We start from the raw sequence: 26,120 nt of genomic DNA on the forward strand, positions 1-26,120 counted from the left end.
GATCAAATCGATATCTTGCTTTCAAACTATAGACATGAGAAGTAGATTTTAAAAGCAAGAAAACATTTATTGTAGATATAGAAATAAAGGAATAATAAAAACCCAGGTGGCTGCTGTGGCTCCTCCCCTGGCCCCTCTTGGGAAACACAGGAAAAAGAAAAATGAGAGATTAAGACCAAGCCTGGACACAGCCCTAGGCTAGGATTTGCTAGTAAGTAAACAGCTTCTGACCTGAACTTGAAATTCTAGCATCTATCTTCAGAGAGGGACAAAAGCATCAGCGTTCTGTAACATTTCCTTGGAGTTTTCCTCAATAGGCCGCCATTGAAGTATCTCTGCACAACTCAGTTCTCTGCCTTCCAGCAGCTTGTCCACCAGGCACCTCCCTCTTCCTCTTAATGTTGCACTTCAGGTACCACCTCCCCCCAAAGGCCTCCCCTAATTACTGAAGAAAGGCTCTGGTGCCCCTTGGAAGGTCCCAGTTCACGTTCCATTTACATCTAATAATTGAATGACTTATTTACATAATGTTTTTCCTTGAATTTGTCCTAAAAAAGAAAGCAAACAAAACAAAAGCCCCAAATTTGTTTTGTGGACAAGTGATTTTAGAAAACTCTATTCTAGACTCCTCTTACATATTTATTTTATTTTATTTTTTTTTACATATTTATTTTATACATTTGAGCATTAATATTCCTGAGAAGTAATTCAAGAGAGAAACTTGTTTATACTCATTTTCCCCAGAATTAATTGACCAGAAAACATCTCTTTTGAGAACCGTTTGTCTGCAGATTTCTCTGGAACGAGGTTGGGAAATGCTGTCTCACTGTATTGTGATTTATTTTCCTGCACTGCCTCTCTACTAGACCATCATTATTGGTATCACCAGTGCTAGGTATGTGCCTGGCACACATTCAATCCTTAATGAAATTATCTTATATATATAAAAGTCCAGTGACTGAATGGCAGAATGACCAGAATGACCGGTTGACCAGTCACTATGACACACACTGACCACCAGGGGGCAGATGCTCGATGCAGGAGCTGCTCCCTGGTGGTCAGTGCACTCCCACGGTGGGAGCACCGCTCGGCTGACCGGGATGAGCAGTGCTCCCACAGTGGGCTGATCCCCGCAGGCCATGCCCCCACCCCCCCACCAGTGCATGAATCTGTGCACCAGGCCTCTAGTTTATTAATAAAATATGGGTGAGAGAAAGGGAATAACTTCTATGTTTGAAGTTTTGGAGAATACAGTTATTTATTGTTGCATAACAACCCCCCTCCAACATTTAGTGACATAAAACAATTATTCATCTTGTTAGTATTCATGGTTTTTGTGGGTTTGGAATTCAGAAAGAACATAATAGGGACCAAGCCTACTACCCCTGCTTTATATCATGTGGGACCTTTGATGACACAAATGGCAAAGGGTACTTAGTATGGGTGGGGGCTGGAAGGGCTGAGCTGGAGGACCCACTTCCAAGATTGTCTCTATGCTCACATGACTGGCCCGTGTACCTACATTTGACCTCTCAGGCATGATTGTCTTAGCACTGTGGAACTTTTGGATCATGGCACAAGGCGCCAAGAACAAGTGTCCCCAGAAACCAGGCAAAAGCTGCCAGCTTTTTAAATGACTCACCCTCAGAAAGCTCAGGTGGATGAAAGAATGTACAGCCATGCTTCAAACTGGCACGGCAGGTGTGAGCATCATGATGCCACTAATTGACATAAGGGATCCTGGAGAAGAGAGTTTGCTGGGTGGGAGAGGTGGCAAAAGAATGAGTTTCAGTGTGAGACCCATGTGCCCATCCAGGTGGGATGTCCAGCTGGAATATATCTGGAGCTCAGGCGACAGGTGGGAGTTGAAAATGAGGGTTAAGGTTTATCCCATGTAGGTGATGCTGCAAACACAGATAAGATTCTCTAGGGAATGTTTGCAGAGACAGAGAGAAGAGAGGATCAGACAGAGACCTGGTGTTTTGGACTGAATGTGTCCCCCCCACCCCCCAAATTCCTATGTTGAAACCCTAATCCCCAATGTGATGGTATCAGGAGATGAGGCTTTTGGGGGGTGATTAGGTCATGAGGGTGGAGCCTTTATGAGTGGGATTAGTGCCCTTAGAAGAGAGACCCTGAGCTTCCTTGTCCTCTTTCTGCCATGTGAGGACACAATGCAAAGACAACCGTCAGTAATAAAGAAGAAGGTCCTCGCCAGAACCCAGCCGTGCTGCACCTGGTCTTTTTGGACTTCTGGCCTCCAGAACCACGAGAAATAGATTTCTATTGTCACAGGACACCCACTCTGTGGTACTTTGTTATAGCAGCTTGAAGTCATGAAGACACCTGGGTAAATGCCAGTGCTTACTGGGAAATGAGAAGGAGACGCAGGGAAGGGAGCTGAGCAGCTGCAGGCACAGTGGTGGGAGGAGGAGGGGGCATGGTCCTGGGTGGCCCTGAGAGGACCATGCTCCAAGGGCAGGATGGTCCATAGCATCACATGTCCCAGAGAAGTTGAGTGTGGAGGCCTGAGAAGTGTCACTGGGTTTGGCAATTGCAGAATCCATTAATAAGTGAAGTTTCAGTGAAGAGAGATGGGACCAGAGGCGGTGGTAGGGGACAGTTGTTGAGGGGGTTTGGAGGGATGGGGGTTGGTGGTGAGGAGCTGCAGGTGGGTTGCCGAGGAAGGAAGCTCTGCTTTCACGGCTAAAGAGCATTCAGATGGAGAAGGAGCCCCTTTCTCTACCCACAAAGGCCCTTCCCTGTGATTCCACCAGAAAGTCCCATGGCACCTCACTCACAATGGTAAGAAATGTGTAAAAGTCATTGAATAGCAAAAGCTCTTTAGGAGCGCCAGGCAGCCAGGGTGGATCACATAACAGCCCCCAAAGTGACACGTCCCCAGATAAGCCTGAAGCCACAGCGGGGAGCAGCTCTGGAATCTGCAGGGAGTAACTGATGCGGGGAGTGAACACACTTCCTCTGTTTGGCATCCGCGGGCTGCTGAGGAGGGCAGTGTGCCAAGTCCGCTTCCCTGAACAGTTCGGAGTCTTACGGGTCTGCGGTTATGCAGTGATGTCTCCACATGGGGCGTGAACAGGGACTGTCTGCACGGGGAAGTGCTGTGTCATCTTACACGTTCTACCGTCCTCCTGATGTCTCCCTTTCAGGAAGAGGCCAAGGCGAGCCTGCCACAGAGACGATTTGAAGGCTCAATTTTTTCAGCTCTTTGGGATTCGAATGTGGCTGTTGGAAAAATTTAGTTGCAGTTAATAAATTGTGATGAAATGAATTAATATACCCAAAGCTCTTAGCACAATGCCTGTTCTAACAAACACCATATACGTGTAAAGTATTACTATTAATATTTTATTATGTTGCAGCTTTAAATGCAGGAGTATAGCTTGCCTTGAAGGAAATTCTTTTTCTCCTTTATCTTATGTTTCATAGATAAGATAAACTTCCTATTTTGGACCTTTCTAAGAAACATTATAAAGATGGGGGTGAAATATTTTTAGCCCTACATAAAGTGACAACTTCCCTGTGTACTCAAATAGAAACAAATTTGACAACTGAGTGGCTATATTTGACCTGTGTGCATGGTCTTTGTGGCCGGTGGGCTTTGATTCCAGCGACTTGCTTTTGACTGATTATCGGGTTGGAGAGCCCGTCCTTTTGGGAAAAGCGGGTGCTCAAGTGCTAAAATGCGCAGGTGTAAAGCGATCCGACTTGAAGGCCTACTGGAAGTTAGGAGCCCCATTGTTCGCCTCCTGCCTGTTTTGCTCTCACAGAGAGAGAGAATGCTAGCAAGTTCAGGTCAGTAGCTTCTTGCTTACTTACCAGCAAATCCTAGCCTAGGGCTGTGTCCAGGCTCTTCCTTGATCTCTCATTTTTCTCTTTCCTATGTTTCCCAAGAAGGGCCAGAATGGGATGCCGCGGCAGCCAGCTGGGGAGGTGTAGAGTGGGATCTAGGGGGATTAATTTAACCTTTTATTCCTATTCTGAAGATAAGATCTCATTTACCCAAATCATCCTATGCTTACACTTCTGAAAGCAAGATTCCATTTTGATTCTATGTCTGCAGAATCCTAGATAAATCCACATCAAGCCATGGATTAGATAGTAGGGAAAAGTAGATGTGATTTTGGACTTCAAGAAGTTCACGACGTATTTTATATATCTATCTACCACATATATACACTTAGACACATGTTGTGTTTATTTTGAAATATAAGTTTTCTGATTAGAAAATTAGCGGGACAATTATGTAGACTTGGAAGGATATGTAGACTGTGGTGGAGTAAATGTGATGAATTAGAGATAAAGACTTAAAAAAATTATCTCATGAGATAGAAATAAACTTTCCAAGTGTTAGACACAAGTCATTATGGGCAAATGGAAAAGGAGCCTAGGTATGAGTAGTCAGCCCATGGATGCCATCGCTGGGCTTTTCCAGCACTTTTTGTCGAGGACTCGGTTGACGAGGGTCCGCTGCTCTGGTAAGAAGGGATGCTGAGGCCTGACAGATATATGGACTTGTGCTTCTAGGGGACACGAGTAGGGTGGTCTCTGATGCTTGAGCAGAGGGATTTAAGTTAATCACAGGAACAAGCAGAGTGTTTTGCACACAGCAGGTGTTCTGTAAGTGCTGTGATTGCTAATGCAGCTCACATATGACTTTGTGAGGGGTCCATGGATCCTACATTCCTGAAATGCCTTTTTCTTTTGCTGTTAGTGTGCTCTGACATTCAGCCTGGTCTTGGATGTTCTTTGGCTACACGTGCATGCTTGAAAAACTCCAGGAAGCTGTAATGCTATGGCCAGACTGGGAAAATATCATAGACATGTCTATTTCCTTCAGCCACTGAGGGTACTAAAGTCTGCAACAGGATTTTTGGGGGCCTTAAATATCAATTCAGGTATTATATATCTATGAGTATTGGTCCTCACTAATTTTCAAAACTAGAGTTTCTTATCTACACTAATAAAAGAGAAAGATGCAAATTGACTGTAACGCCCACCAGCCAATCAGGAGTGAGTATGCAAATTAACCCAACAAAGATGGTGGGTTAATTTGCATATGCAGGTGCTGAGCAGCTGGGGGCGGGGTGGACTGCCTCAGTGCTCTGGGCCTCTGGGCAGTATGGGAAGGCGGAAAGGTAGCTCCGGACCGGAGCAAAGGCAGAAAGGCGGCTCCGGCCAGAGAGAAGGCAGTGCTGGCAGCCAGGGGAAGGAAAGCCCATTCTTGCACGAATCTTGGTGCATCAGGCCTCTAGTACTTTACAATGTTATATCTCAAGTTAGGTATTCCTAAACTCAATTTTGTGGGACTTGGAATAGAGTTAGTTTCTATGCAGTTTTTGTCTCTGGAACTCACATCCTTGTTGGTCTAGAGTCTAGAGTTTGTGTCTTCTGGAAATGAGGCAAGACCTGTTGGTGGTCAGAAAGCACTCACAGAAAACCCATCTGCTCAAGTCAAGTTTTGCCTGACTGATATCTATGGCAAGATCAAATGGAATACCAGATTATTCCTAATATAATTTTTGATTATCCAGACCAATGAAGATGTACCAAAGGTCAGGAAATATTATGGGGGGGGGGGCAATCTCTCTCTGATTTAGCTATCCCTAAAGGCAACAATATTTTATAGGGATCAGAAAATTATTTGGTGACCAATGAGATAATTTTCATCATCATAGTGAACCATATGCAAGATAGTGATACAAGATACTGTGCTCAGTTAATGGCCTAACAAAAAGTATGTCTTTGATGTCCAATACAGCAATCACTAGCCACATGAGATTAATGAGTGCTTGAAGTGTGGCAAGTCCCATCGAGGAACCAAATTTTTAAATTTTATTTTAATTATTTTAAATTTAAATTTAAAAACTGATACATGGTTCAGTTATTGGATTACTTTTATGAATGTTTGAAACAACTTGGATATGTCAATTTACTTTTTCAGTAAATTCTATGAAGTCTGAATACAGAGCAAGTATTTGCTATGAAAATTTAGTGTCTGAATCAAGATTGTTATACAGGGTGGGGCAAAAGTAGGTTTACAGTTGTATGTGAAACACAGTTTATTCTTGTATTGTTATTTATTAATTGTTGTATTATTTCCCAAACAAAAAACTATAAATCTACTTTTGCCCCACCTTGTATTTGTAAAATACACACTGGAATTTCCAATACACACTGATTTAGAAACAATACAAAAAAAGAATGTAAAATATATGATTAATAATTCTTTTACATCAATAACATATTGAAATGCTAATATTTAGATATGGCGAGTTAAATTAAATATACTATTTTAATTTTACCTGTTTCTTTTAAAGTTTTATAGGGTGGCTGCTGGTAAATTTAAAATTACATATGTGACTCATATTACATTTCTACTAGAATAGGCAGTACACGGTACAGTATTTTAAAACAACAACAAAAAAATGGGATAAAAATTTAGGGAAGATCTGGAAGTAATTGAAGTGTGAAGTTGCAGCTTCCTGGTGAAGTTGCCCGGATGACCATGTTTATAATGTCTGGCCTCCCCTTTGCTCCTTTCCCATTATTAATATTAGCCAGCTAGTTGTGACAGTAACAAAATTACCACTTGTGTTCTGGAACTGGGTTTCTTCCTCTATTTTTTCAGAATCTTGGAATATCAGACACAGCAATCCTATGAATTGTAACCAAAGAGCATGAAACTTGAAGCCAAAAGATCTGAGTTTAATCCTTTACTTTGACTGATTATAACTACATGACTTTGGGTAATTGAAAGTGTGAGCTTCAATTTTCTCTTCTGGGAAATAGCACTAATGACAATCCGTGACTCCCAGGAGCACAGAGAAAATGAAATGAAGTCATATATATGAAAATACCACCAACATGATCTGTAAAGGTTTTGTGTAGTAAATGTACCGAAGACAGAGGTAACTGTGGTGGAAAGAACAAAAGTTTGTTCCTAGATTTACCATGGGCCAAGTTTCAGATTCTCTAAGGTTTGTTATCTCTAAAATGGTAATTAAAAATATATTCTTTTCCTACCATTAAATTGTTTCAAGAGTCAAATAAATTAATGTACTTGATTATGTGATTTAGGTTTGAAAATTGACACATGAAATATAAATGTAAATTGGTGGTATAAAGTATACAAAGTTTTAAAACCCAAGAAAGTAATTCACTGGATATTAAGAAATATTATTTAAAGGAAGACAAACAGCGATAATCCAGATTCAGAAAAAGGACCTTACAAACCTAAACGATCTTGTCCATAGTCACATAATGTTCTGATAGAATGGGAAGTAGAATTGAGCCTACAATCTGGACATGTGTCCAGAATCAATCCTGGGACCCTTCCGCCCGCAGGCCAACACTCTATCCACTGAGCCAAACCAGGGCAACTGCAATGTTTTCAAAAGGCATGTTGCCCTATATAGAGTGAATTCCCATTTATTTGTAGGTAACTGGTGTGTGTGTGTATGTGTGTGTGTTTACATGTGCACACATATGTGTCTTTTTAGAAAGACATGTTGAATTAAGAAGATAATATCAGGGATTTATAGTTAGAAATTCTCTACAAATGCTATAATGGCAACATAGATGGAAGCTCTTCATTGTTACAAATAGATCTCTCAGAAGTACTGTTAAGTAACAATGTGAATTATGATAGTTTGCTACCATTTGTGAAAAATATATATATATGATTCATATATATTTGCATATGTCTAAATATCTCTGGAAAGATCTAAAATATTTTAAACAATATTACATGAAAGTTACTGTGGTATTTTACTGTTCATATGATAATTTAATTTTAATGATGAGGTTTATTTTTGCAAAAAAAAGAAAGTATGAAAATTTTAAAAAGTAAATATGTTTATGACTTTAGCACTTTTAATGAACCAGTGGCTAAATATTTAATTATAGAAAGTTATCAATTTAAATCTAAAAATATCAAGAAATGAAAATATTTATTATGATTAATAAATTGAAACAACCTATTTCACAGTTACTTTAAATGATACTAAGAATATTGTCATTTTTAACTTCATAGTAAATGTAACAAATTATAATATTTTTATAATAGGTAGTATGTGCTTCAAATATTTTAACAAATATATAATTCAATTTATTACAGCTAAAATTACATTCAACAGTATATTAAAATATATTATTCTAAATATAATGTTAATGGTGAGGGCCTGGGGTGGGGGAGGATGGGAGTGGGCTGGAAGAGGTTAATGGGGAAAAAAGGAGAACCTATGTAATACTTTCAACAATAAAGATTAAAAAAATATTAAATGCATTAATAGATTTAGCATAGTTAAACAATGATAATATTTCTAAATGTTTTATAGATTTTGATTTTTTACAGGTATATATATTTTATTATTATTGCATTATTGCTTAAAAAAAAGCAACCAGGCTATATATTTGTTTGAAAAAAAGAGCGGTGCAATTCATCCAATTTCTTTTTTTGGTTCAGTTACATTTCTTTCAGATTCTAGGCAATAGAGACCTTGCTTTATTTTGCATATTTAACTTAGATCAATATATGAAGTGATGGCCATTTAATTTTTCCTTCGACTACTTAAATTTGCGACCACCCCCCCCCCCCCCCTTTTTGTCTCCTTTGTCTCGGGAAGAGACGCCTGATATAGAATAAATATGTCATAACAAATAAATATTGAAATCAGACCTGAGAATAATCCTTGTAGATTCCTTAAAGTGATATCATATTACCCTATGCTAAATATTTACACATTTTGGGCTGTGGGATTCTGTTTTTCAATGTTTAGTGACTGTACTTGCAATGTTAGTGACAAGTGCCACTTGTCAAGTGAACTAATTTCTAATAGTCAACAAGTGGTGTTACTTTCAAGATTTCTAACATATAGTCTTGAAACACTAGAGTGGTATCTTTTGTCAGAACAAAGTACTAGTTGACAATTCAAAGACATACCTTTTTCTGAATGGCGTATTGTTAAGAGGAAATACTTGTGAACAAAAGGTGGAAATAACGAGCTGGGAATCAGGTATCACAGGCTGAGAACAAGAATAGGGAGTAGACTCAATGGGCAAAGTCTCAGGACTTGAATGACAGCTCAAAGGCAAGATGGGATTTCACCCACTTTCAAAACATGACTTTTGTGCGCTCCTTTAAAGCGCCCGCTGCTTTTCTTTAGTTCAGGTGATTGTAAATATTCGGCGCTGAAGCATATACATGAGGTTCCCCTTACTCAAGGGTGGCAGCAGTCCCCGGACTTCACTGGACTTCGTTCAGCAACTGGATCCTTCTCAAAGATTCACATTCACAAATGTATTTCATAAATTAGTTCCTTACAAGTATATGCTACAAGTATAATTTTATTTTTCCTCATTGAAAATATCAGGATCATGAAACAAATATTATAGTTACATATGATTTAAAAAATAATGAATCTACCTCTAAAAGCTAAGGCCGAGAAATAAAAACACCCCTCACTCCTTGGCCTTTTGGCTAAGGTCAAGTGAAGAAATACAAGCACCTGTTAATATGGAAAAGCATGTAGATAATTCTAGCTTGTAATTTTGAAAGTACTCATAGGAATATCTTATGCTCCTCCTTTATAATAGTCCCCTGCCAGCAAACTCATCTGGAATCATTTAACTGATATTAATAAGGGCAATCCAACCTAGAGGCCAGAAATGCCCTTGGAATATTACTAGCAGAAAAAAATTATTAAACATTTCAAAGATATGTAGTATTATGGCTGGTGTTTTTGTGAATGAAAGATAAATGCCACATCATAAGGAAACAAATACCCAGGGGACTAATAATATAAAATAATGTGAAATAAGGCAAAATACTATAACTTTAAAAGATATCTGAAAGGCACAATCTGGGGGTAATTATGCCTTTTAAATTCTTTCTTTTGTAGGGGTTACATCTTTTGTTGGCTTAAATCTAGTTGACTATAAAATTTTACTAGAGAAAATGAAATAAGAAGTTAATGCAATCAGAGGTGTCATCCTCAAAATATTTATGCAAAGCAAAGTGCATTTTTGGGTTTTCTTTAAGGTAGGTTAAAATGAGAGCAAACACAACAAAATAACTCTCCGATAAGCTAAAAAAAAAAAAAATCCCAGCCATTACTTTATCTGAGTAAATTCTTATTTCAGCTTCTTAACATTTTCCTTGGAGGGTCCTGGAGTGGAATCTACATACTGTGTAGCAATGATTAGGAAAGAGAAACCCATTTTCAGCACATAGGATTACAAACAAAACGAAACAAAAGGCTACTACTGGATTTTTGGAAGACATGACTTTTGACACTATGTGTTTGTGAGTTTTAGAGCAAAAAGGAGGAAACTTTGAAATCTTAGAGTCATCATCTGTGAGAAGGAATCTTGGTAAACATTACTGTGCCTTATTTTGATATGAAAAGTAAGTGAAGTCCAAGGGATTAAACAATTTTCTCATGGTCATGTAGCGAGTTAATGGCAGAGCTGGATTGTAACTTGGGCCTCTTAACTAGTGCTGAAATCATGGTTCCTTCAGAGCATCGTTCGCCTCTGCCTGTGCCTTTGCATTCATGAGCCATCAGTCCGCTTGTGTCTACACCATCTCCCACGTGGTCTGTGGCCACAGTGCCATGTCTAGGATGTGTGTTTCAGACGTCAGGGGCCTGTCCTGCTGTCCCCAAGGGACACTCGGTGAGCTGGCACTGAGGCCGGAGGATGAGGATGATGGTCCGCCTGGCACCCATTCTCCATTCATCCATCCATCCATTGTGACACTGAGTTCTTCCTTTTTGCTTTGAGATTCATCTCTCCGGGACCTGTGTGGCAAGCTTTCTGTCTTTTCCATGTAGAGTCCTACATGACTCCAGTGTGCATGTTAACTTGATTTCATCAAGTAAGGTGTTCCAGATATTTTTTGGAGTGGAGATGATAGGGTGAACATAGTTGAAATATGTCCTAGGACCCATATTTTCCAACTGTGCCCCATTTTAAGATATTCTTATATGCTGACAACCCATCCCAAACTATCCCCCACACAGCTGTCAGGTTAATTACCTTAAACCACAGATTTCCCCCAGTGTCATTCTGATCATTAAAAATGTGAGTTCACTCTCTGTATTTACAGAAATAATTCCTTTGTAATAATTCCTAAACATCCCACTAATCCCTTGGTAGGATGTTTAGGATTTTTCATGATCTTTCCCCCAGGTTTTCTTTTTTTTTTAAAAAATATATTTTATTGATTTTTTACAGAGAGGAAGGGAGAGAGATAGAGAGTTAGAAACATCGATGAGAGAGAAACATCGATCAGCTGCCTCCTGCACATCTCCTACTGGGGATATGCCCGCAACCCAGGCACATGCCCTTGACCGGAATCGAACCTGGGACCTTTCAGTCCGCAGGCTGACGCTCCATCCACTGAGCCAAACCAGTTTCGGCTCCCCCAGGTTTTCAGTGTTAACTCTATTACTGTTATTATTTACATGTCGGGCTCATAAATTTAACTCATAACTTATGTGCATAGACATGTGATTTATTAATTTTATCAGTAATTAATCTGGTGTCCCTACTCTGTTCTACCTTCTAGGTAGCAGGGACCCCTCCTCACAAAGTAACTAGGCTAATGTAGAATTACGTTCAAACCTTAGACCAGGGATGGGCAACCTTTTTGTGAGTGCGTGCCCAAACCAGCAAAATCTCTGACTCAAAATTCTTCTGCGTGCCAACCCTAATTTTTTGAGAACATGTTACCCCTACTTGATATCTCTTAAGGTGTACGTATGTGAAGAACCTTGAAGAAATAATAAAATTCATTCGAGTGACAAAAGCACAGTATATGATGATGAAAAATACATTTATTTTTTAATGTAAACATGTACACTGATAGCCTGACAGAAAACTTTATGACTCCGTTTGATATTATCAATGGGACTTTTGCTGCCGAGAGAAACATAGAAATTTATTCCCCTTTCGTTAGTACCGGTGGGCAAAGCGAGAGAGAAGGTTTCATTTTTATAGAGTGAAATTTTGAATAAGTAGGTGAGGCGGTTGTCTTGTCAACGAAAACCCGTTGCGTCTGAGGCTGAAACCACTGGTCAGATCTAGGAAGGCAGGGAGAGTTAAGGCAGAGGCATAGAAATTGCTCTTCCCCTCTCCCGTCAATCCGTGTCTATGGTCTTTAAGATAACTTGTTATGTAAAATTATTTATTTATCTAAGATGCACCTACACTGAATTTATCTGAAAAATAAAAAAGTTGATATTAAGACAAAAATTGTAAATGGAAGATTATAAGAGAGGGTTTCGCGTGCCAGCAAAAGTTACTTTCGTGCCATGTTTGGCATGCATGCCAGGGGTCGCCCACCCCTGCCTTAGACCAATTGTAATTTAAACACAAGTACTTTACTTGTTCAGTCTCTCTGGAATCAGATGCTCAGTCTCAGACGTTTTCATCTTCTATTGTCCCTTCCGGGTCCTTTCTAACGTGGTACATGTTATATTGCCGGGGTGGAGGGTTCGGATCTGTCAGAGGGGAAAGGCTCTCGGGCAGGTATCCTTTGCTACTCTGGTCTCTGCATCAGTGTCTCCTGCCCTATGGTTGGTTCTTGTCCGACTCACCTCTGCTGCTCAAGTCAGCAGCTGATGTACTTCCTGAGACTCCCAGGCAGAGCCAGTCACATCCCATCTTCTGAAGGGGCCAGTGACCTCTGCAGGCCCTTTCTGCATGGGGTACTTTGCTGCCGTTAATTCAGAGCCTTCCAGCACACCCAACCTCTGCAGATTCCCCACTCAGATTCAGCTCTCGGCAACCCGTCTATGGTCCGTGGAAAGAGAGCTGAGACAAACCACACTTCAGAATCTCCCTCTGCCTGACCATAACGCATCATTTGCTTAAATTTCTGGCCTCTCCTTCGGCTGTGGTGTTCCCTGTGCAGAGTCCAAAATTGGGAGGGTGGGGACAAGACCTGCCTGAGCTTTCAGAGCTGACTCCCTTAGCTAGCGCATCTTGCCTTTCCAGGGCAAACTTGGGCCATGTCTCGCCTACTGCTCCATCTCTCCGACCACTCTCTTTTTTCACACCATATATTTGTGCCCAAAGAGACTAGTCTTCCTGGTCTTCTAGCTTGTATGCTTTTATTGTCAACCCCTGGGGGGCATGCTTCATGTTCTAGCCACTCTGCGTTGTGGGCAGGCTTTATGAACCGAGGCTTCAAGATTGGTCCTAACATGGACCAAGAGGAACTGGGACTGTCTCTTTATACATGGTTATCTCTCATTTCAAGATGAACATGTTTAAAGGAAATTAATAACTTTTCCCTTCTCAGACTTGATTTTTGTCCTTTGTGCTCTATTTGTGTTAATGGCAGTATAATTTCACCTTGTAAGAAGTCTTTAGTTCCTTATTATTCTCCAAACTCTCTACTAAATTAGCCTTTAGTTTCACCTAGCTCAGTGGTTCTCAACCTTCCTAATGCCGCGACCCTTTAATACAGTTCCTTGTGTTGTGGTGACCCCCAATTTCATTGTTACAAATTGAACATAATTAAAGCATAGTGATTAATCACAAAAACAATATGTAATTATATATGTGTTTTCTGATGGTCTTAGGCGACCCCTGTGAAAGGGTCGTTCGACCCCCAAAGGGGTCGTGACCCACAGGTTGAGAACCGCTGACCTAGCTCTTTAAAATTTTTTTCATCTTTTCAATTTCCTTTATTCTGCCCTATCCTATTTCTGTACCCCAATGCTGTTTTCCCTGACTGTTTATCCTAGTTTCTTTTAAAAAATATTATATTTCTATTGATTTCATAAAAGAAGGGAAAGGGAGAGCGAGAGATAGAAACATTAATGATGAGAAAGACACATTGATTGGTTGCCTCCTGCATGTGCCCCAACCAGGGCCAGGGATCGAGTCTGCAACTGAGGTACATGCTCTTGACTGAAATCAAACCCGGGACCCTTCAGTCCACAGGCTGACATTCAGTCCACTGAGCCAAACTGGTCAGGGCTATCCTAGTTTCTTAACTAATTTTTCCACTTTCAGAATTTCTATCTCAAAACTACCATCCACACTCCCACATTATCAGAATTATAAAATACAAATCTCAAAAGTTCCATCCTCTCAAATTTTGGTTTTCCATGGTCCAGGCATAAATCTATTTACTGCAAATATTTATTCAGGGTCTCCTCTATTGTGCCTACCTTTCCAATAGCTATCAAGTCTGTTACTTCTCTCTCCACCCCTAACCACCCTGTTATCCTATCATCATCTCTTGCTCAGATTCCAACACAACCTCCTATCTGGTCTCTCTGCTTTCTTCTTTCTCATCTCTAGTCCATTCTCCAAACAGCAGCCATAATAACCCTTTACTTATTTATCTTTCCTCTGTTGTATTTCCTCAAAAAGTTGTCAAACCTGAGAGAGTGTAGGAATAGGACGTGACATTTAAGCAGGTTCTTGAAGAATGGGGAAGAATCCCCCTTATGAAGGCGAGAGAAGAGCATTTGAGATAGAGGAAAAAGTTATGTACAAAGAGCAGGAAGTATATCCGAAGAAAAGGTGAGAGGAACTATAGGAGGTGGGGCTTGGGACCAAATGGGATGGATCCTGGGCACTTTTGGTGCTCAGCTTGCTCATGGAGTATCCAGAACACATGTTTGCTTGTAAATGCTTGTGACAAATCCATTCTGTATGTCCTTGAGTAAACTGTGGTCAATTTGTTCCTTCTATGAAGTCATCATTATTGATAGTAATAACAGCAACAACTGAATTTTACAAGTAGTGAGTAATTATGGTAAAAATCAGTAGTATTAAGGTTACAAAGTTATCTATGAAGAAAAGAAGACATGGCCCTCTCTGATTGGGTAGTAGTATTATATGCTAATTGCTTAGAAATAACTCCCCTCCCCCTGGTTTATAACATCAATGAGGAACAGTGATTTCTCAAGAATCTCTAAAATCTCTATTAACCTCCGTTCTTCACAAGGCATAACTAGCTCTCTGGAGAGGCCGTCTTCTCTTTTCGACATTCATCAGGTTACTCTTTATTCATCTACTACATCTGCTACCTTGGATATTAACCTCGATTACCCAGTGTGTATAGTAATATTAAATTATTCCTTATAAAGGAATTAAAATATTTTGCATTAAAGTGGAAGTGGATAGTTCCAGGCCTAGTGAGATTGTAGATTTTTAAAAAGCCACTGGTTTTGTTGATGTCTGTTCTTCTCTTCTCATAACTTACCTGGTTAAACAATTGATCCTAAAGGTTATTCAGTGCTTTTCCTCTTGAAAAGTTCCTAGAGGCTTCGTACTTGTCCCCAAGCATATGTGACATGGAAGAAGAAAGGGATGAACAGCAGAAGTTACACAGCCGTGGCTGACATGGCCATGTTCGAGGACCATCTCTGCTGGAGTTCTTCTCCCTCAGTTGGGATTGAAAAGCCCCTCAGAGGAAGGGAAAGTGAAGTTTCTTTTGGGTGGAGCGCTAGTCTGCTTTTTCTGCAATAATATGCAAAGTCCTTCAGGAAATAAAACTACTACCGGACAGCTTGCGTGGAGGAAGGAGCAAAGCATAAAGATGCAGGTGCTCATATCACAGAAACTGCCCCTTTTCCTCTTTACACACAGACTCAGTCAAGCGATTAACGTGAAAGGAGGGTTGAAAACAAAAAGTAGCTTTAAAGTGGAAATAGCGTTTGCCGGACTCATTTTCTCTACCTTGTGGATAATAAATGCTAGTTTTTTTTTTTTTTTTTTTTTATAGGCAGTAGTTAATTTTGGAATTTTACTGAACTTTTGTTTCCTTACTTAAAATAAACAAACCAAGAATTCCACAAATTCATAATCTTACCTTTTCCACTTCTGTGCACTTCTTTCATTCCCTCTACCCCCCTTTTCTTCTTAAGATGTGCAGGTTTTGCTATGAGAATTTTTGTCATTTGCTGATGGTATTTGGGGACTTGCATTTTTAAAGATTGATGGACTCTTTGTTAGGTGGCTTGGTGCAGTGGCAATGTTTTAGTCCAGATGTATTTATTAGTTTTATCTCTGGTTTTTCAAAGAACTCAGGATACAAAGAGTCTAAACACATCACTCCTTCAACGCAACACCCAGTAGCAACAGAAGCAGGACTGGGAAGTGAAAGAAGAGAGAGGACCTTCTCTCTCTCATCATAGTTCACTGTTCATTATTTTAATATGAGTATTTAATTTTGTGGAAAGTTTAAAACAAAACCTATCTGGAGAATGATAGGAAAAGTAGTGTAATATTTTTTCTCTTTAGAAAGAATAGTAGGTAGCAGGTACTTTAGGTGGAAATGTTGACTTATATAGAATAAGTTTAGTAAACTCATAGCTTTGCTTCCTTTGAAAAACTTTTAATATACTTATTTTTACTTTTAAGGAAACTTTGGAGCAGTATATCAGCGATAGAACCTAATAAAATCTTACCTTCAGGCAAGCCCCTTGTATATAAAACCAGAGACCATAGTGCCAGAGCTTTCTATTAGTACCATCCATTTTGTTAGCATTTTTCCAATTTATCTTGCGTTACTAACTCTCAGCGTACTATGCCTATTGTAAATATTTAAGCATTACTGTTGACATAAAGATAATACTGACAAATTGAGTTAACATTTCTGTTGAGGATTACCAACCATGTGTAGCCCAGAACAACTTTAACACCCGCACCAAACCCTATACTCAGGCCAAATTGTGTTTAGTCTACAATACAGCGCTGCTCCTCAAATGAATTTTTAGCTTTGATTTACACAAAACATGAAACAACCTTTCTTGCATCAATTAATTGTTTGACTTTCCTAATACATTTCCATTTTAACTAGATTATGTCTATATCAAAGGAGAAGGGACGTGTGCAAGATGTCAGTGTCTTGGTGTACGGACCCACCCATCCTGGTGTATCGTAACTTTGTGTTATCGGAATACAAGGGAATCTGTTCTGTTTCTTTGCAGACTCACCTGACTGCTCTCCCTGGATGTACCTCAAGTTAAGTCCATGCTTCACAGTGTGGCCAGCTTTAATATGATTCAACTGGCGACAGTATCTTAGGCAAAAAAGAAAATGATTTGGAGAATTTTATCTTGTGGAAGAGTGCCAGATCTATCAACAAAATATTGCCATGTGAAGTGAGAAGGACTAGCAAAAGGTGAAATCCCACTCATATAGAGTGATAAATTTCTGATAACCTATTGGAAAATTTATTTCTCCTGTTGCACAGTTAACCAGAAAAGGGCCATTTCGAGGTTTTGCTGAGAGCATATCAATCTTAGTTCCATATTTATAAGATAACTATCACTCTAAATACATTTAGAAGGAAAGTTTTATGAAGAGAAGTGCAATGGCACTCTCACAGTTGCTTAATTGTGGAGGCATTTTGGAATCTTGGTCTTTTCAGACTACAGTGTTAATGAATTAGCATGGACAATTTTCTTTCCTGTTTTGATTAAATTCAGCTCCCATAGAAAAGCTTACTACTACCAGATTGATGGAGTTCAAAAGACACATTAATTTGAGTGATTTCCTTTTTCTTAATTCACTGTCTCATTTGAGAAAGCGGTAACAAAAGCGTGGTGACATCAGGAAAGCAAAGTTATAATTTGGTTAAATTGCATCTTTCTTAATTGCTTTGCAATTTAACTTCCCTCAATGCTTTTAGTCCTGAGCCCTGGGACTCCATTTATAATTATGACTTACTAGTATTCTAAGAATAAGAAAGGCTACATTCTCCAGCTTATTCTTATAAAATAATTTCTGCATAGACCAGTTTATATTTATTTCTTAGAATTTTCCAAATAGCTACTTAACACTTTTATTGTTGCCCTCTTTTTATTTCTATATATTATAAGATGTTTTTCTCAAAAGCCTATCTTTAGACCTGCCTCATGTTGCAACTATTTTTTTTTCTTAGAAAAGTGTCATTATTACAGAATAATAATTTTAAGCTCTTGGTCCAAGAGTTTTATTTCCTCAGATAGAATGTCACCTATTTGTGACAAAGTGGTCAGAATCAAAATGTACTGAAAAGATGAATATGAGCAAGAGCCCGCAATTTGAAGCATCTGACTAATGAAGCTGTTGGGGGAGCAATTTTCTATTGAGATGCTCTTCAAAAACGGAAATTCAAGTTGGGAGAAACTCCAGAAACGTGATAGAGGTCTGTGAGGTCTAAGATGCCTGAGGTCCTAGTTTCATTAAGTCCTTGGAGAAATCCATAGCCTTCTGTGGGGAGCAAATGGCTTTGTTGAGACTCATCAGGCTTTGGGACATCAAATGGCTCTTACAAAACAACAGCGTTTTGAAGAGGCAGAAACAGATGGATTGAATTTCCTGTGAAACACAATAGGGTTTAAAAATGATGGGGAGGAAACAGAATGGCAAATCCTCAACGTTTGTGAAAGGGTTTGAAACATTTCTAGCCTCAGAGCCTATCTTGTTCGCTTATCCGCGCACGTTGACAAGGGATCCTGCAGAACCCAAACTGCTGGTGAAAGTGCATCCTTGAATCAGTGAGTCAGGTCCCATCCTCGGGCTGACCAGCCCATTGACATCACCTTCCAAAAGACATTACACTGCGCTCCAGTTTTTCAAAGTAAACCGTGAATGGACTTAGTGGAGTTTTTAGGGCTTTAATGTAAGAACAAAATGTGTTAATGGCTGTCATTTCCTTTTTTGGTTTGAATTAGAAAGGACCCAAATAACTTCCAATGCCCTGAGTAATTGGAATATTAATGACAAAGCAGGGAGGCATCTCATATGGTGTTTTCAACACCATCATAAATAAGAAATACTTTAAATGCAAATAAAACAAGTTCTGGGAGAAAAATTTTTCATAAGTACATTCTGATGATTTAGGTGTTTTGTAAATGGCAGTGTCATGATGTAAGTTTAATTAAGATGAGCTGGGCTATAATGCATGATGCCTTGGATCTAAGTGAGGCAGTAATGATACCAGCAGCTAAAATTTATTGAGTTCTTATTAATTGCTATGTCTTTTTATATGCAGTATGCCAACTCTTCCTCTTGATAACCTTGTGAAGCCATTACTATTATTATCACCATTTTATAGATGAAAATATTACAGACTGATAAATCTCGGAGGAAAGGGGGGATGAGAGAGATTAACCAAAGAATTTATATGCATATATGCATAACCCATGGACACAGAGTGGAGAAGGCCCGAGGAGAGGTCAGGAGCAGGGTGAAGGGGGGGCCAATGGGGGAGAAAAGAGGGGGTATCTGTGATACTTTTAACTATAAAGATAATTTAAAAAAAAAGAAGTTAAATGTGCTTAAGGCTACACATTTTGGTCAGAACCAATCCTGGAATTCAAGGCAATGGTTTTCAACATTTTGCTGTGGAGAAGAGTTGAGTGCAATATATACAACAAAAATCTTATAGTTATTAATTCAATGGTGAAAGCAGTAGAGATGAAGAATAATACACATTTGGAAGGAAACATTTACAGGAATGAACAAAATAAAGGAGTGAGAGAAAGATGGAGTCAAGATTTCAAGGTCAATGACTGTGGGGAATGTGATGCTTTGACTGCAGTGATGATGGTAGGGTTAACTGATTCAAAGGTGGAAGAGAGATGATGATGATGATGATGATGATGATGATGATGATGATGATGTCTGCTTTTGCTATTTTTTTTTATTTAAGATTTTTATATTAGACTGAGTTTGAGGCATCTGTGAGACAGAAAGAGAAAAAGTTGTGTTTAGGAGAGATGGAGGTCCCGGGGCTTCAGAATATTGGGAAGGTAATGGAAAATGTGGAATAGATGAGATCTCAGAGGGAGAGGGACCATGAAGAGCGAAGAGTCAGCAACTAAAAGTTGAAACTTCAAGAATGCTGACAGTGTAATATCTTCTATTTTGTTCTAGAATATTTCTCTGATCATTCAATATGGAGAAATACATGGCAGAGGAGGGATTTTAAGAGTTGCTTCATTGTTTGTAGGTGATCTTCTGTTTGAGTAGAGATATATTTGCTGTTCAAATTTTTTTTTTAATATTTTGGCTTTTAACAATAATTGATACTATCATAACAGCCTCTCCCATATGATATTGGTTTATATTTGTTGGTATGGCTATGTTACTCTCTGTTCCTTTGTTTTAAGAGCTGAAGGAACATTTCCTACTCTTTGTCATCCATCTTCAGAGTTTATGGAGAAAGTGAAACGCGATGGGATCATGCTTGAACCATGATTACAGCTTCAGTTTTTCATTACTAACACTTCAATGTTTTCCTTATTGTCTGATGTAAAACAGAAAAACCACACTACATTCTCTCTAACAGAATGATGCATTTCAGAAACTTTTCTAAAATGGAACAATAGTGGGTCAAATGAACATTCGGTTAATTATTTTTAAGTAGAAAATATGCCAGTAATTTACATGGAGCAGTAGTATGGGTTCGGAGGGTAATCAGTAAATTTGAGCTGAGACCAAAGATATCTGGGTTAACAATTATGTAACCCACAAACATTTACCAAATAGCGTTTGTCCCTCAATATTCCTGCTACAATGAATGCGCTGTCTCCGTTTGCTTTTCATTTTCTGCAGTCTTCTGTGTTTTTTTCTCTCTTTTTGGGCCCACTATTTTAGCCTTTTGCTGGGGCTATTATAATTTCATACCTGGCTTTCTTCCCATTTCATTCAGTGTCCTTTAATTCACTGATTTATCGCTCCGGCAATACTTTTAAAATTGAGAGCTGATCATTTTGCTCTCCTATTTAAAGATCTATTATTTCCTATAAAATTATACACAAATAAATCATTATGGCATACAATATCCTCTATTACCTGGTTTCCACTTAATCGCCAGTCTCATCTTTCTGCTACTCTTCCTCATTCTTGCCCAGCTCTCCAAAAATGAGCAGTTTGCAGCCTCTGGACTATTGATTATTGCAGAGCCAGCCTTCTGCACTTCTTCACACACAGGTTGGTTCTATGTGGGAGAAACATGTATGAGAAGGCTTGTTGGAGATTTTTAGCTTAGAGAAAGTATACTTACTCAGTAGAATATGAGATCCCTGAGAGCAGGAGTCATAACTTCTATACCTCAATCTTTCCAGTTTCTAGCACAGTTTGGGGCTCATAGTAGATGCTTATGAAGTAATGGTTGGCCTGAGATTTTTTTTTTAACTAGTTCTAGGTCCCCAGAATCAGTTTGGCAGCATAACAAAAGAACAAGGACATTGAAGGAAAAAGGATAAAATTGTCCTGATGGTTCAGAAAGGTCTTAAGAGGCTACTCTTTTAACAGGATTCCATTCTGTCTTTGATTTAAGGCCACATACAGAATCAGTCAGGATCCGAGCAGAACACAGATGTCACAGTCAAAATGGTTTAATTGGGAAGAATTTAATAAGGGGACTATGAACAGAGGGGTAGACAAGGTTAAGGAAACCAACAAGGGATGCTGACATACCCAAAACCAAGTTATAGCAGGAAGCTGTTGTTGCCCTTTGAATGTAGTAGAAGAAAGGCTATTCCACAATAGAACTTGCCAGCATAACCTTTTGTCAGTGACCACTAGGAACTCTTCCACCAACATTTTATTGCCCTTAATCATTTCAAAGAAAGCATTTAAAGAAGTCATACTGCTGAGTGATGATAGTGGCAGCTTCCCTCCCCCTCCCCCCCTTTTAGAAATGTCATTATACAACAAAAGGCCTACAAAAATATTAAGGAAAAACATTCATTGGCCTGCAGAAAAGCTTCTATGATCTTTTAAATTTTCATTAAATCTCCTAACTCCACTTGAACAGCTCCAAAGACATGCCAAGTCCTCTGAGCTCCTCTGGAGATTACCAGTTTAAGGAGCTGCAGCCATACAGAAGTTTCTCTAAAAGGCTAACACAAGATAATGGAAAGGCAGAGGTTAATGGGTTGACTTTCAAGATTGACTTCTTTTAAGCTTCTGATCTCTGGGCTGAAAAACTGGAAGATGGTGTTTATTTGACTTGTCTGTGCTGTGAGGTCAGTAAAGCACCCCAAATACCATCTTGTTTTTATTTATGAATTCCATTTCCTAAGAGCAACAAGACACTCATTCCCTACCATGCGTTGTTAGGATATGACTGAACAGTTCAAGTGGCTAATTTGAGTTGGTTTGGAGCTTAGTGACTCATAACACTCACACCATTCATCAGTTGAAGCAGGACTGTCTGTTTGTAATTTGGCAAGCAGCATTTTTGTCTTCCAGAAGCACTCAGAAGAATTCTTCCGTCAGGAGTGAAGGATGAAGAAAAGTGTTCAGTGAAATCAGCAAGACAAGATACTTGCCCTGATTAGACAGTGGCCTCAAACTTGCTACTGCGTGCATTTTCCATGGTGATGGTCATTATTACATGTAGCGACTGGAAGAAGAATTACCATGTCTCAACTGCTAGCTGTTCAATGAATAACGGCACCTATACTGGGAGAATACATAGTTGGTGATTTCCAAATAATATTGAGTTTCTGTGGGAGAAAATGGCTCCATAAATCCAAGCCAGGGATGAAGTTAATTGTAATTCTGTTTTTGTATCCAAGAATAAATGTTCTTAATAAGATAGGTCATAATTTCTTTTGTAGTATAAATCAGGTCATATCATTCACCTGCTGACTTAAACCCTCATTTCCTATTGCAGTTCACATAAAACCTAAGGTTCTTTTTGTGGTCAACAAAGCGCTGATTGAGTTGGCTTTCCTATTTCTTCAGTGCTGTCTCTTCCCTTCTGTGCTTACAACACTGGTCACACTGACTCCCTTCCTTCTTGAGCTGGCTAAGGTCCCTCTCATTTTTTATTTTACTTTGTTTTATTTTATTTCATTTTATTGATTTCAGAGAGCAAGGGAGAGAAAGAGAGAGACAGAAACATTAGTGATGAGCAAGAATCATTGATTGGCTGCCTCCTGCATGCCCCACACTGGGGATAAAGCCTGCAACTGGGGCATGTACCCTGACCTGGAATCAGACTGTGACCTTCTGGTTCATAGATCAACAGTCACTGAGCCACGCTGGCGGGGCAGGTCCCTCTCATTTTAACACCTTCTCCTTTGCAAGTGTGCATCACTCCCTACACCCGGAATCCTCAGGTCTTCATAGATCTGACTCCTTTTTTTTCATTTAATTCTTAGTTCAAAGGCCATCATCTCAAAGTAATTCCCTAACCACCTAATTTGACACTATCTAAAATTCACTTACTTATTTGTATAATTATTTATTGACCTCTTTCCACTGGAGAGTCAGCTATGGAGAGCAGGAAGCTTATTAAACTTTCTCACTGCTATATTCCTGGTACCTAGAAGAATGGCTGGTATGAAGTTAGTGTTTAATAAGTAGTTTAGTTATTGATTGAATTCTTGAAAGAATAGATATCTCCCAGGGATTTAGCAAGCATGCAAAAATATTATTTTCTCTACTGACAATAAAAAAAGAGAATAACAATAATCCCTAACCAATGCACACAAAGAAATAGAATACTCAAGAAGTTGGGTTTTATTTTAAATTTGTAGTTTACCTTGAGTTGATTTTTTAAAAATCCTATTTTTTTTTAAATAGGGTAACGTTATTTTAGCAGTTGTTCTACTAAGTTCTTAGATATATCAACAAAGTTCATTTAATTAAAATATAAAAAATATTTCTGAACATGTCCTAGTATCACTGTAAATTAGTTGATTTTATGAAATTAGTGTTTTCCAATATATATTATCCTTCTAAATTGACATTAAGTGGCAATACTTTTGAAACATTCTTTAAATAGTCATTTTATTTATATTTTCAGTGAATCTGACTGGCATAATGTAATTGTACTTTCAGCATTTGTATCAACTTATATTAAATGATTCTAAATTTACATTAGATTTGCATGCCACTTAAGTTTTGGGTGATCATAGTAGTTTTTCACAGGCTGATGATGCATTTTGACCTCAAAACCTATGTTAAAGTTGTCATGAAGAGTTAATTGAATTCTAAACAAAAGAAGAAAAGTTGCGCTAAATTCTCTCAATAATACTAGCTCTGCAAATATTATCATTGCTTGAAAAGAGTGAAAAAGTGATTCATTTATTGATACCTCTTAAGGCAAACTGACATGCCAATATTCTGAGCATTCCATAACAGATAAAGGTCAGGTTTAAAAGAATATCATTGTTTTGTTTTATTTTAGGAGCAATCTGTAATGAAGTGAGGTGGATAGGAGCATGGACTTTATGTCAGACAAATTCAGATTTGAGTTCTGGCTTTGCCATTTTCTGGCTACGAAGTTGTAGGAAACTGATTTTGCTTTGTTGAATCTCAGTTTTTTTTCATATGCCAAAGGAGGATAATAATACTTATTTCACAATGTAGACTTAAATAAGAATATATGTAAAGCTCTTAGCACAGTGTCCAACAGATAATAGGTACAAAATAATTGGAGGCTATGATTATTAAGTTGAAATCCCCCTTTGTTTTCCCAATGGTGATTTTATACCATTTATTAATTTATTTTTAAATTTCAATTACAGTTTACATTCAATATATTTTTTGGTATTAGTTTCAGGTGTGCAGCATTAGGCTGAAAAATTCTGAAGTCATATTTTAAATAGTCACTCTTATGAAATGTGAAACTTAGATTGAGTGAAGTTTGCAGTCTGTATGTGTTTATAGGAAAGCTCAAATGGAGCCCCTCTTGGATTGTCCTTATCTATTTCAGGTTGTTTGTTTGTTAATGTGGCCACTTTTTGTCATTGTTGTTAATGTAGCTTCAAGTTCATTAATCCATAGTAATTTATGTTAGTTCTGTATGAACTTTCAGAATGGAAATAAGAAACACTTTTCTCTCTAGAGTCTGGGAGTCTGTTAGTTACACTTATTGGTTAAACTATTTTTATAGCGTGGTCACTATAGTAATATATGTTATTTGGTTTTTGAGGTTTACTCTATTGCATTCATTCAACAAGCATTCTTAAGGATGTTTTCTTGTTCAAAATGCATTTGTGAGTACAACATAAATAAGCCATGCATGCTTATACATGGTAAGAGAGATAAGACTTATTCAAGAGTAAATATATACGTTCAAAAATAAGATACAGCCATTGAAAAAAGTGTGATTGGATCAGAATGCTATTTGCATTCACAAAAAGAAAGATAACATATCTGTGGAAATTTAAAAAAATATTTTTGTTGATTTTATAGAGGAATGGAGAGGGAGAGAGGGATAGAAAAAAAATCAATGATGAGAGAGAGAGAGAGAGAGAATCATTGATCGGCTGCATCCTGCATTGCTCCTATGGGGGATCAAGCCCACAACCTGGGCATGTGCCCAGACGGGGAATCAAACCCTGACTTCCTGGTTCATAGGTTGACACTCAACCACTGAGCCACACCAGCTTTCTGTCTGTGGAAATTTTAATAGAAGATATGCTATTGAGCGGAGGGATGTGGAGTAGGGTGCCCAGGAGAAAAGAGCAACATAAATAAAAATGGAGTAGAGATAAAGAGAAATATCAGCTCGGTGAAACATGGTCTCAGTAGATTTAGGGGAATCCTGAGGGATAACTCAGGGGCCCCTGAAGTAAAGACATGCAACCTGTACTTTTTAATAGGCCTATTCTAAGTCAGGTTTCGATCAATCCTAGTGGCAATGTGGAGGATAGGGCATGATCGAGAAAATTCAGGCAGAACGAGCCATTGAGGGACAATTGTAACAGACCATGCGTGATGCAGGAAGGCCCTAAACTAAATGTGGGGGGCAGTGGACCTGGAAAAAAGGGAAATAATCAGGGAATTGGTACTGATTCAATAAATGGGTGAAGAAATGGCGGGGCAAAGAAGAGGCTGAGGAATCAAATTTCTACATAAGGAAAATTGATCTACAATTACTAGTAATAAGGAAACCAGGATATGAGTTTATATTGAGAATATATATTACAAAATGAATCAAAGTGTTAGGCAAATAATCTTTAGTGTAAGCAATGACAATTTTTTTTTGATGAGTGATGTATAAAGTGTTCAGAGTGTCTATTGTTTGGAACTTCGCCTTTGTATCTAGACCCAACTGGTCTGGAATTCTATTTCTTCCTTAGAGCCTTTTTCTTAGCAGACTTGTCATTACATCT

The sequence above is a fragment of the Myotis nattereri genome, assembly GCF_964212035.1.
Source record: "Myotis nattereri genome assembly, chromosome: 4".
In the NCBI taxonomy this organism is placed as follows: domain Eukaryota; kingdom Metazoa; phylum Chordata; class Mammalia; order Chiroptera; family Vespertilionidae; genus Myotis; species Myotis nattereri.